General features: G+C 43.6%; 1 protein-coding gene across 31 annotated transcripts in view; it reads right to left on the bottom strand.

The window, feature by feature from the left end:
• Positions 1-12,259, bottom strand: part of ptprda (protein tyrosine phosphatase receptor type Da) — a 292,349-nt gene that overhangs the window by 205,867 nt on the left and 74,223 nt on the right. For 30 of the 31 annotated variants that reach the window (XM_078106299.1, XM_078106315.1, XM_078106304.1 and 27 more), the window contains exon 4: positions 8,237-8,260. The exons of the other annotated variant lie outside the window; for it this stretch is intronic. The gene's annotated coding sequence lies outside the window, so the exon portion shown is untranslated. The remainder of the gene's footprint in view (positions 1-8,236; positions 8,261-12,259) is intronic. 31 annotated transcript variants of the gene reach the window in all.

The raw sequence follows: 12,259 nt of genomic DNA, 5'->3' as shown, positions 1-12,259 counted from the left end.
GCAGCGGCGGATTGCGCGTGTGCATGTGTGTCTGTGTGTGTGAACATAGTTTTGTCCTCCCGTGTGTAAAAACTATCAATCAGCTTTACTTAATGTTGCGTCGTTATGTGTCCATTTTAATTGCACAGTGATTGATGTGGTATTGGCTGTCATATCTGCTCAGTGCATAACGATTAATCCTTTTCCCCCTTATTTTACTCATTTAGGACATTTAAGTTTTGTTTGTTTGTCCAATGAGAAGCAACGAGATTGGCAGACAGTCAATATTTCGGAACGCATGGCAAGGCTACTGAATTGGAAATGAGTTTAGTGTTCACACCTGAATTAGCATTGCGTGCTGTTAGATAGCCTGATAAGACAGTGAATGGTTCCCCTCGGAATGTCGTCTGCGATTATGTGCGTTAGTGTATTCATACATGACACGCTGAAGGTCTCTGTCTACAACCGGCGCCGTTATAATAATAACAATCACGAATCAGTGCAGATTATATGTGTTGTGACTAAATATTAGCAATTAGGACAACCCCCTAAAAAACAAAGCAACTTGAGAGGATGGATCACATTTTAATTAGACAATTGCACTCAATGCGTTCATAAGAGTAACACTTATTTTATTTAGATCAGCTACGTTTTGACACACTCCTTTTGCAATGATCAATTAATCAATGCTAATCCTCATTTTGTTTTCTTTCCCAGCATCTACATTTCTTACTTGCCAATCTATCATTATGGGCTAAGAGGAAATTTTGACAACAGAATGACATATTTTGTGCTAAATTATGGAGAATCAATTGGTCTCCATTCAATGCAGTTTTCCCCAGAGCCTTGTAATGATCTTTGAAAATCCGTCCGGCTTTATTACAAAGTGCTATTCATTTGAGGGCACAGGCACACTGACCGAGGCTGCAAGTGTATTCCTGTGTGTGTGTGTGGTTTTCTTTGTTTCTGTGTATGTTGAGGTCTGTGCAACGGTGATAATGACCAAGACACAGTGTGTGAGTGAAAGCGAGTGAGGTTGAAAGATAATCTCTACCTGCCGTTGCGGTCTGTACGCTTCCTTATAAGTGCTTCCTTTTTTTCTCATTAGGACTAAGGCGTCGGAGGAATTAGTGACACTGAGTGAAAGCCCTGCCTGCTTTAATAATACCGCACATCTAATTTAACAAGCGGATTAAGTCCGTATAATCATAATGCACCTAACTCAATTTAGACGTACTTTATGTGCGCCTTGTAAATTACTTGTTCTAGCTTCGTTATTAATATGGTTCAGAAATGATCTGGCTTCATCGTGAGACACGGTTTGTCATTGTAGGAAGAATGTTTTTGTCTTTCCTTTAAATCTGTTTTGCTTACTACTGAATGTCCAGAGCCAAGTAAGCGATGCTCACAATGTGCAAACCCACAAGAAAAGGGAAAACAACCAAAAATGGAAGTAGAAAAACAGCCAGATAGGAATAGATATATACATATTTGTGATGGACTGTGTGACTGTAATGTGACTGTAATGGAACTGTTTTATTCAAGTAATGCTGAGTGTTTTGGTCCGTTCTGGAGACCCGCTGGGTTTTGACTAAAGGAGGAGTGGACGCAATGATACAGAACTCAAGGCACCAAGTTCTTCCCAAAAGAAAAGTTAACAATAAAAATAGCACTACCAGAAATGTTTAATTCATTTAATGAAAAAGTTTTAGGATCATGTTACTGTAATGTTGTTTTATAGTCAGTGGCGTCTGGAAAGAGACTCAAACAGATCATGGTTTTGGCTCATATTATAACAAGTTTCTGACTAGGGTTGGATAACCAAAGCGTTTAGTTAAACTTAAATGTCAAGTCTTTGACTGAACAAATTAACAGTCAAGCCACTATGGAGATTCTCCTTCTCTTTAATTTGTAACCAAAGTCTTGTTAGACACCGAGAATCTCGTGGTGAGATAACTATCATTTCCTCCGTAAACACATCTGTTGATTAACCCACTAAATGTCCAGCTTGAATCCAATTCCACGCTTGCTGTTCTGTCCTTAACCAAAGGATAACACTTTAGCAAGGCCTGCGGACATAGAGGCCCCAAGCAAACACCAACCTCACAGGGATTTCCCTCTTTGACCTGAGCGGATGGCGGAGCGCATGTCATAGTAGCGGGAAAAAACAGCCCGGCTCAAATTCCCCATCTGGCTTCAGGTCTGTAATCTGTAACAGGGGTCAGGCGAGGACACGTCCTCACCTGCATTTGCAAACCCGGATTCTCCGTATGCCAGGCCACACAGGACTAATTAGCACGAGTGTCAATCTTGTGTTGGTCAAGACAGTGAAAGTGGTATCGCACTGGGACCTGGGGAACCAGGCTTTGTGTAAACATGGAGCTCTGCAGGGTAAATGTGGTGCAGCCTGGACGGATCAATGCTTTGCGGCCCGTAATGGTGACACAGCGGCTTGCTGCACCGTTAGGGGTAATTAACAAGAGGAAATAATCTAATGGATCAAGCCACCTCTGACACCACAAAGCCGTGGTTTGTAGTATGGTGTGAAAAGACTGCTCACTTGCTAGTAAGCGCCTTATTCTGAATGATGATGAGGATACATATCAAAATGTGACCGATACCAAGGCTGAACATGAACATCAAGGGTCGTGCGGCAGAATTCCCTCGTCCTTGATCAAACGTTTTCTGAACTGTCTCTGGGAAGGCTAAACTAATGTGGCTTGAATGACAAGTTTAGAAGTTTCCTATATTTTGGATGGAGCTGTTGTAGGATGACATGACTTTTCGAGTAAACACCCCGCCTGTGTACGCAGGCCGTGTCACATTTCATATTTTAGTCACTCTGAAGGTTAATCTTAGATTTGCTCCCATCACTGTCAGGCCTGAACACATATAATGTATCTGATATGCCTTCTGCTGTATGCACTATATCAAAATACAATGTGTGTGCATACAAATCACACAGGGCCTCCAATTAGGTTATTCGCACCATGATTGCAAGCTTATGCTCGGGTAAATTCAGACCCGCTATTAATGACGCAATGTAATAGTAACCTTACACAGTGGATTTTCTTTCGAGAAATGCAAGCATTACTCTTAATCTATATTCAATATTCATACGATTGGTATTGGTCCCATAAAACATGAAGTCAATCACTATCACAGCAGCGAGAAGGACATAATCTAAGCGATCTGAACAGGCGATGGACGTAGCCTCTCTCTGCTGAGACACCCACGGAACACGCCACTCTACGAACGTCCAGCCTGGACTGTAAGTGGCAGTGCCAGGCCCGGCAGATGGGTTGGCCACCCAGCGACCTCTGACATTCGACCTTCAGAGGAGCAAGGCCGTGGATTCTGTCCAGTAGTCTTCTTCATTCTGAAATGTTCTGCCAAAATGCAGCCAGGATTCCTGAGCCAGCACGGGCCAGATGCCGTCTCAAAAGAGACCATAGGACTTCAGATCGATATCCCAACAGATTTTCCTGTTAATATAATGTTTTAGGGCTTATAAATTGCAGCATGTTTGCACATGTAGTTTAGAAAATAAACTTAAATATTAAAGCTCAACGTCACACGTGTGCTACGCTGTAACCACTTCCGTGTATCCGCGAGCTGACTGGAAGAAAAGAGACTCTGTGACAAGTTAAACACATTTCTGCTCTCGAGAAACATGTCCTTGGCACAAGTTGCCTTGTCAACATGAGATAACAAGATGATGTAATAACAAGTGGATTCCCTGATTGTTTCCTAAGTTCCGTGATGGCTTCATCCTTAATAAGCTGTATTTTGTGTCATTCCTTTGGCTGCTTTTGTTCATTTAATGAACAAACCCTTAAGACACAATAGAAAATAGTGTTTTTGAGGAGAGGCTAATTAATGTTGCTTATTAAAAAGATGTGAATAACAATAGAAATGGGAGGACTAGGCGAGGTTGCGTAGGATGATAGATACCCGTTTTTTCTTTCTTTTTAGATGAGTTGAAATGTAGAACAAAATATATGTCAACACATGGAGAGAGAGAAAATGGAATGAATTAATGGCTGAAAAACAATTAATCTAAAATTAGAGTAAATGTAGTCAGTGTAAGGAAATGGAACTTGCACTCAGGCAAACTGTCACTTCTTCCGACGACTTACACGATGAGGCTTTTTATTTCCGCTTTAGGGCAGTGCGTTCATACTAAATTTAGTCAAGGACCAAAACGTACCACTATGTAACAGTTTGTGTATACCTTGCGAGGGAAGCATTTCATCACATTTCACCACTTCTTCTGCTACCGTCTACTTCCCAATCCACACAAGGTGTTAATTCAATTTTTGTGGCGCGTCTGATTTGTGTCCAACGCCATGCTGTCATGTTGCTCCGTGGACGACTGAGTCACTTGTTCAAGCAAAGATGGCTTTGATTGACATTCCGCTAAATGTAGGAATGCAACACACGGAGGGCCTGGTAAACATGCTGTCCTTCCAATGTCGGAATAGAGCATTACTCGGGTGTTTAGGTTGGGATGGCAATTAAGGTTGAGTGGGAGTGGGAGGCAGAGAGAAAAAACGACACTTGTCCTCGACACGGATGTAGCTGCAGACTCTTCTCCAAATGGATAATACACTTGACTGTGCCTGGAAACAACAGTGTTAAGCTCTTAAACTGTGTTAAGACACAAAAGAGAAGAAAGAAAAAATGGCTATGAGATAGAGTTTGGGAGTTTGGGCCAAACCGCATCCCACGCAAAAAATAAATAAATAGGTAAATGAATTACCGCAGAGCTTTAAAATCAAATAAAACGGATCAAACAGACGGCACACCATCTCAGATTGTGGGCCCGCTGCCCCTCAGCGCACCCTCAAATACACACGTATATACTTTGTCCTGTGAAGTGAGCATCTGACGCCTGGCTGCCAAACCACTCGTAGAACGGGACGGCAGGATGAAAGAGGGAGAGGCCACCTTAATACGCCTTCACCATATGCTGATGGATGCCGCCAATCCCCCCCAGCCCCCCCACCAGGCCCCGGGGCAACTTATCACGTTTGCAGGCGACACTGCCGTCGTTGATAAAGTTAAAGATAAGCCATCTGTTTGTAACAGCCACACCGCCTCTATCGCAGGGTAAGGGGGTGTCCAAGTTTACACGACTCTCCGTGGCGTCTCCGCCTAATTTTCTGTGACGCAATGTCCTTCCAGAAGCTGTGCATGAAGATGCGTCACTTATGTCTCATTACTGTAGAATGTATAAAACTATAACGCAAATAAGCTATCTGGCACATTTCTTATCAACAATTGATGCTGCGATGGATGGTCTTTAAATAGAGAAGAGGGGGGGGGATTAATATACAGCAACTTTAATCTACCTCAAGAGGTTCCAGGATGCTTTTGACATGCTCAAAAAAATCCCCATTAGCAAAATGGCCCGTTACCCAGAGGGCACTGCTAAAGGAAAGGGAGAGAGCGCTAACATTAAGACCCACTGGAGGAACAAGTCCTGGTTGTTCTCTAATGGCCTGGGGTTTATGACAGCTCGCATGCTACATAAAAGCATTCCTGTAAGGCCTGTGGACTCTGTGTTCTCTCTGAAAAGTGCAGATAATGTGCATGATAATCCAAAAGCATATGATTCTAAACAAGCCTTTTTTGTCTTGGTATTTTAAAAATTCCCTAACCGGGCGTGAGAAGCCCAGATGGACACTTGAAAGTGATGTGATATCCGTGAATAGCATTGTTCTTATCCTCTGAGAGATAAATAAACAAGAACAATTTCAGACGAATCCACTCCTGTGTATTACAAAGCTACCAGTGCCTCGAATACTGTCCGACGTGGCCTTTTATCATTTTTACCAAGCACAGATCTACTTTTAGACATCGTGATGGTATTTGCTTAACTGAGCAGCCAGCGATCACCTTCTTTTGTGCCAGACTGTTATCGCTGTTCAAGTGTGCCTCGGTTCCTGTCTGAGAGGAGGGCTGCCAGACGTGATGCAATAATAACTGGTGCACAGATTGTCCAAGAGAACCGAGGTCCTATTTCACTGCTGACGATCCCAGGATGAACTCTTTGTGCTCTTTGTCTCGCATTCCCCCGCTTCTTACCAGCACTGAAACCCTCGAGCTTCCGAGAGCATAACGAGCCAATTGTAATTCCATTCCACCGCTTTGTAATGGAGAGTGTGTGAAAAAAAAAAAAATCTTGGCTTTCCTAATTCAAGTTAAAAGAGTGTCCATATGGCAAAAACGCGAGTTTGCCTTGTTATTCCATGATGGGTGCGGACACAGCTACCTGTACCAACGTTAAAGGGAGGAATAACAGAAACTATCATACTTAGATATAATTCATATTATATCATAAGTCTATCTCTATACTCTCATATGATGAACGCCTTTAAAGTATCCATTATTTCGACATTATTTAAAGCTTCCACCGCAGGTGGCTTTAATTTGGATTGCTGCCCTTGAAAGGAGGTGAACGCATCAACTACACACGAAATGTTAAAAATCTAACAGCTTTTTAGTGTCGACAAAGAGCACTTCTCTCATCCGACATACTGGACGTGAACCTGCACTGCTCCCCCACAGATGCCTGGTGTGATGTTTGACAGATTTCTCCCCCTCTCCAGCTAGGCTCACAGTAAATGTCCATCTGGCAGCTTCCCAGGGGTACTTATTATTCTCAGCAAGCCAGGGGTTTTCTGTTTCCGAGCAGTCAGCCAACGCCCGCCTCAAAGAGTTGAGAGCCGGACCAGAACTGCTTGCAGACGCTCTGCCTGGTTCCCGAACTGTGCTGGTGTAGTGGCGTGGCGCTGTGTTTTCAATTACACAATGAGGCGGCGGTCTGCAGAAACTGTCCGAGTACCAAAAAGCCAAGTGCACTGAGACAAAACCACAGCCAGGTAATAGTGACTTGAAGGTTGGACAGTTTATCTCACTTGATTGATTTGCCCCTCATGAACAGATGGTCAGAGCCATGGTTAGTGTTGAGAGGTCCTGCTGGTCTGGGCCGAGGGCCCGACATGGTGAATTCTATTGTCCGGTTGACCTCTGTCACGCGCCTACGGCCCGCTGAGGGTCTTCAGAAAAAGTCCGACACAACATAGACCGCACACTCATCTCTTGGTGTTCAACAGCTTGGGCTGTTTTCACGCTGAGTTCAATTGTTGACCAGTCCAGTGAGTCTGCTGCTCCGCTCTCAGCCTGGTCTACTGCTGCCACAACCTGTGGTTTGCTTGCATCGTCATTGGTCTACAAAGTGTGGCTGTTTACCGCTATCGCCAGTGGAAAGTGATTGCTGCCATTTTGGCCATTTTGCCATATGGCCATACACTTATTAAAAGTCTGCTCCTCATCAACACCGTTCAGAGATAATAAAAAAAAGGTGGAGTCAGGAAAAAATTATATTAAAAAATGCCATCATCAACATATGGTTATTTTGGTTATCCCTGAGGCAATATGTTGCACAGCCGGAAGTAATATAATGCTCAGTTGAATTACAACACATCATTTGTATATGATGTCAGATAGAGACTGCAGAGCAGAGGACTGCAGCTCCGCTGATATCGGACCTACCGGGTGAACAAGACGCAACCTACTGCATCTGCGTTTGGATATTATCAATATTTTATCTTGTGGATTTGGACTGATGGGCTGGTATTACGTAACTTTAGCCCGCCATGAAGTGAGTATAAAGTGAATAAAAGACCAGCAGGCCCCTTAGAGACGGTTGTTAAGTTCTCCCCTGAGAACAGGACACCCAGGGCTATGTGACCATATGGACACTGTCGGTGTTCACAGTACCACCAGTTTCATGTTGACATGTTGAGTATTGAACAAAGGAAGGGTTCGCAGCTTAACATATGAGATTGTTACACACACACACACACACACACACACACACAAACCGCAGTGGGAAACGGACACCATCCGTGGTAGGCTTGTTTAAGTCAACACTGCCGGCGTATTCTTTGAACAATCTGTGCCATTTGATTCTCATTTGAATAATATTCAAATTGAAGGCGCTCAGCACACAAATCCTTGCCTGAAAAAGCTACCATTGTGTATTCCCATGCACACATATGGGAAAATGGAATGGAGGAGGACTGAGGAACAGTGCATACCTTACTGAGCAAACAGCACCATCTTGGTGCCGCTCTGACTCCTCCCTCCATCTGACCCGTTTCCCCTTTTAGCATTCGCATCACTCCCAAACACACATGACACCTCAAACACTTCTGAACAGTGCAACGGGACACACAATGAGTCTTACCTAGAGTAGAGTAGTTGGTCACATCTGTAAGCGGACCATTGGGGAATAGAGGGAAGCGGGGTAGAGGGGAGGGGGAGAGGGAGAGAAAGACAGAAGAGAAATGTCAGCAAATTTCAATGTAAGGCAAGCTGAAGTTCAACGCAGGCTGATGCTGTCACTGGCTCCCGAAAAAAAATGACAGTGTCCCAGCATTGTACTGACAAGAGGTTAAGAATAGTCCCTGTCAAGAGGGGAACATCATTTATTAATGGAGGGACATGAAACGTCTGAGATGGTTCCCCACGAGGATTCAGAAGTTTGCAGAACTTGAATTCATATTTGTCAGTGTTTAATTATTGTACGGGCGGAGGCATACGGGATGTAAGCAAAAACGTAATTTATGCGCAGACAAATCTTTTTATTCTTTTCCTACCGGTGTGACATGACCCACGGACAAACAATTGTGCTCAAACAGCAGACAAGTTGTTCCCCACCCGCATTGCTGAGGTAATTTAGTCGCTGTGCACATCGACGTTGCTATTTTCCATAGCTTGTTAGTTTGACAACCAACGTACAAAAGCATAATAAAATGCCAGCGTTCCACTACCTGACAAGACCTCAGGGTGGCCCCTGCACAAACAATGAACAGGCAACCCTCACAAAGAAAGCAGCATTTGGCCACATTTTTACCTCACTGCCTTACGGTCACAATCTCAAAAATGTTTATAGAAAAGGAATAATTGCTCAACATCCCCGTGCACACTGAGGAGTTCATCTGTAGATTTAGATTTTCCTCTGTTTTACAATTAAATCGGTCCCACTACGGATGCACTCTTCACAAGTATAGTTTGGCTTTCTTATAAATGTGCAATAAAACAAGGAAATGTAGTGAGCTGACAACAACTGGATGCAGTGTGAGGGGAATAGTAGACCAGGACTAAAGCTGAGCCATAATTGCTTACCAGTGCAGTCTAGTTGTGATGCAGCAGAAGCAGAATTTTCCCTTAATATGATTGATCATCAACGACGTCTGTGCACCGGCATTTTCTTCCATTTTTGGTATTAAAGCAATAAATCCCAAAGGGATCAATAATAAGGGAATGTGATTACAATATCTGTCTCTGGTTTGTATGAACAAATCTATTTCCAGGAAAAGGGCGGGAAGACTGGGTTTCAATCCCTGGGACGCTCATCGCCATTCCGTCTGACACACATTCTCCCTCGCTGCTGCCGTTGTTGCTAAATAGAGAGCTCAGCTGAGGACCTTGAAGTTTCATACGTTGAAAATTGGACCCCCGGGAGAGGGTGGCTGGGACTGATGTCAGACTTCAGAGCCACTCCAAGCACCTGGGGTTTCAATGACATTAGCATCAGTGTTGTTTGGCAGAGTGAGAGACCGGGACCACTGCATAACGCCGCAATGAAAATAGAGCGGTGATGTAGGGAGATTTCCCATGTGATCTTATCACGTTCTGCTTATTTTAATGGACCCTCTTTTTGCAGCAAGGTGAAGAATACAGATATTTCGAATGCCTGGCCGATCAGAAGTGGTGGAGGTAGAGTGGGCATGGGTGGATTAGACGAGCGGGGATAGTGGAGGGGGGAATCTAGAGGGAGAAACCAAAGCTCTGATGGCTTCAGTAAACCCACTCTCTGAAAAGATGGAAGGCGGAGACACTTTTTTCACCCTCTCTCACCCTGCTGTTTTAAGCAGATAAGCTGCTTCTAGGGTCTTAGTTATGCTGTGTGGAGCCCACAACATGACAGAAAAACTTTTGACAAGGCAAAGAAAAGCTGAGAAGTCCGCTCCTGTTTTTCACATTGGCAGGAAGAGATTTGTAGATGTTTGGACCGGTCAGTGAAGGGGAATTACCAAAAGCCTTTGTGATGCAACATAATGAGCTGCATATCACTGCTCAGAAATAGGGTTTAGTTATATCAATAAGTCATACATATGTATATATACATAAAACAGGCGAGCACAATAATTCTTACACCATGGTAGTTGCATCCTGAAATAGTTGCACATGTGGTGCTGGCAGCTCATGATAGTCAGTATATACACAATGTCTTTCCATCAACAAGCTATTGATGTGTGGAAATAACATGGCGACAGACATTAAACTTTGTCCAGAAACTCGGATTAAATTCAGAGAGACGTCATCTGCCCTTGGTGGGCTTTTTGCAGTGCTGTTCAGTCCCCTGAGACAGCGGCTCTAGGACAAGGACATCAGGTCTCTCAAGGGAGATTCTTTTTGACACAGCCAGTCTTGACTTTCCTCATTCATCACATACCAGTCAGGGCACTGCAACGAGGACAACCGCGTTTTAAGGAAGTCTGAGGAGCTGTTTTGTCTGTTCGCTGAAAGCCAACTACAGCCACAACCGCTGATAAATGAATATCCCCTTTGCAGGTTTTCTATCCTATTGATCGAATGTTTAGCATTTCATTTTTTCTTTAAATGTTCTTTGCCATTGGAAATCGTGACAAAACCTTTCTTGTCCATATTCTCTTTTGAAGTACCCTCGCCGACCCCGACAATTTTCAACTTTAAACTGTGGCCACTCAGTGGAAGGGAAAGAGAAAGTGGTGTTGTTTTGCATTTGATAAGTACCTTAAGTAGCTTCTTCTCTTTGTCAATAGGGATATGTTGTGGATAATGGGACATATATGGTTTCATATTTAAATGTAATTACACACCTAAAAGTGCAATTACATCCCACATAAACTACACTGATATTTGATACTCACATAGTTTTGGAATGGAATTATGCAAAGCAGTTTTTCCCACTCTAACATAATGACTTTGCCTTCCTTAAAAAAGAAGACACCAATACCTTTGCTATGTTGTTATTCGATACATCCAAACTATTTTTTTAAGTACAGACTCCTTTTTAGGAGACTGAAAACAAACGTATAGATCAGATAGATGGTAGAAAATGTTACGTTCCAGATGGGCCAATACCATGAAGTCAATGGGCATATATTGCTCTTTGCTGCAAAAAATATGCACAAAATAATTAAAGTAAATCAGTGGGTCCATCATTTTTCTCACACATGAAGACATGTCAATGAAGGCGCACACCCGCAGAACGAGGGAGCGAGAGTTCCTTCTCAACAACGTCGGCAGGACTGAGTGGCCACTAATTGCAAATCAAAAGCAATGGAGCTGGAAGACAGCCCGAGAGGGTAGTGGAACCTCCAGCGCCTGTTGTCAGTCAATTTAGACCGTGACGAAAAAGGCCCTGTTCCTTGTGTCACAATTTAACCTATTCACCAGTGTGGAATGGGAGCAGCTGTTTCTTTTTTTCTCTTCAGTACCACATAATGGGGCAAAATGGCTCTGGCTGGCCAAGTTCCAGCTAGCTGCAAATCGGCCTCAACGTAGAGAGAGAAGGGAGAAGGTGTGAAACAGACATTGGAAAAGAGAGAACAGTGCCGTCGTGTTATCATAGATGCTGAGAGAGCTTGCATCCTTCCATCTGAGCTGATACAAACATTACCTCTCTTCATTTGTCTGTTGCAACAAAGACTTAGGGAAGCACTGACGGAGGCTACAGATGGCCTGGGCTCACACAGACTGCAGAAGTATCAAGAAGTTTGCACAAGTCAGACAAGAAGCCAGATTGGCTGCAAAGCTCAGGCTGTTCCTTGAGGGGTAAAATGAAAAAAAAGAAAAGATTATTTTCAATCTCTCTTCAAGTCGAGGTGTGAATAAGTACCTTGTGAGTGACAGCCAGATGAGCACAAATACACAAACGCCAAACTCCATTTGGCGGTCGTCAGACTCAACGCTGTCCGGTTTAGGGGCCGCTCGAGCATACCTGTACGTAAACGAGGTGTGCTTGTGTTCGCACCGAGGCAGATGTTCGCTTACCGCTGCAGCTGTCTTCTGTTTGAAGACAGAAGCACTACGGCAATGCTCTGTATCACTCAATCCACAAATGCTAAAAACTCATTCGATTTACAATTATCTTCCCTCAGATCACACTCAAATTAAATGGCAGACAAGTTAATACCTGGTGTTTTTCTAAATGAAATAA

This window comes from Gasterosteus aculeatus, chromosome 7 (genome assembly GCF_964276395.1).
Source record: "Gasterosteus aculeatus chromosome 7, fGasAcu3.hap1.1, whole genome shotgun sequence".
NCBI lineage: Eukaryota > Metazoa > Chordata > Actinopteri > Perciformes > Gasterosteidae > Gasterosteus > Gasterosteus aculeatus.
Note: the sequence above shows the minus strand (reverse complement) of the source record. Positions and strands in the feature narration are given on the sequence as shown.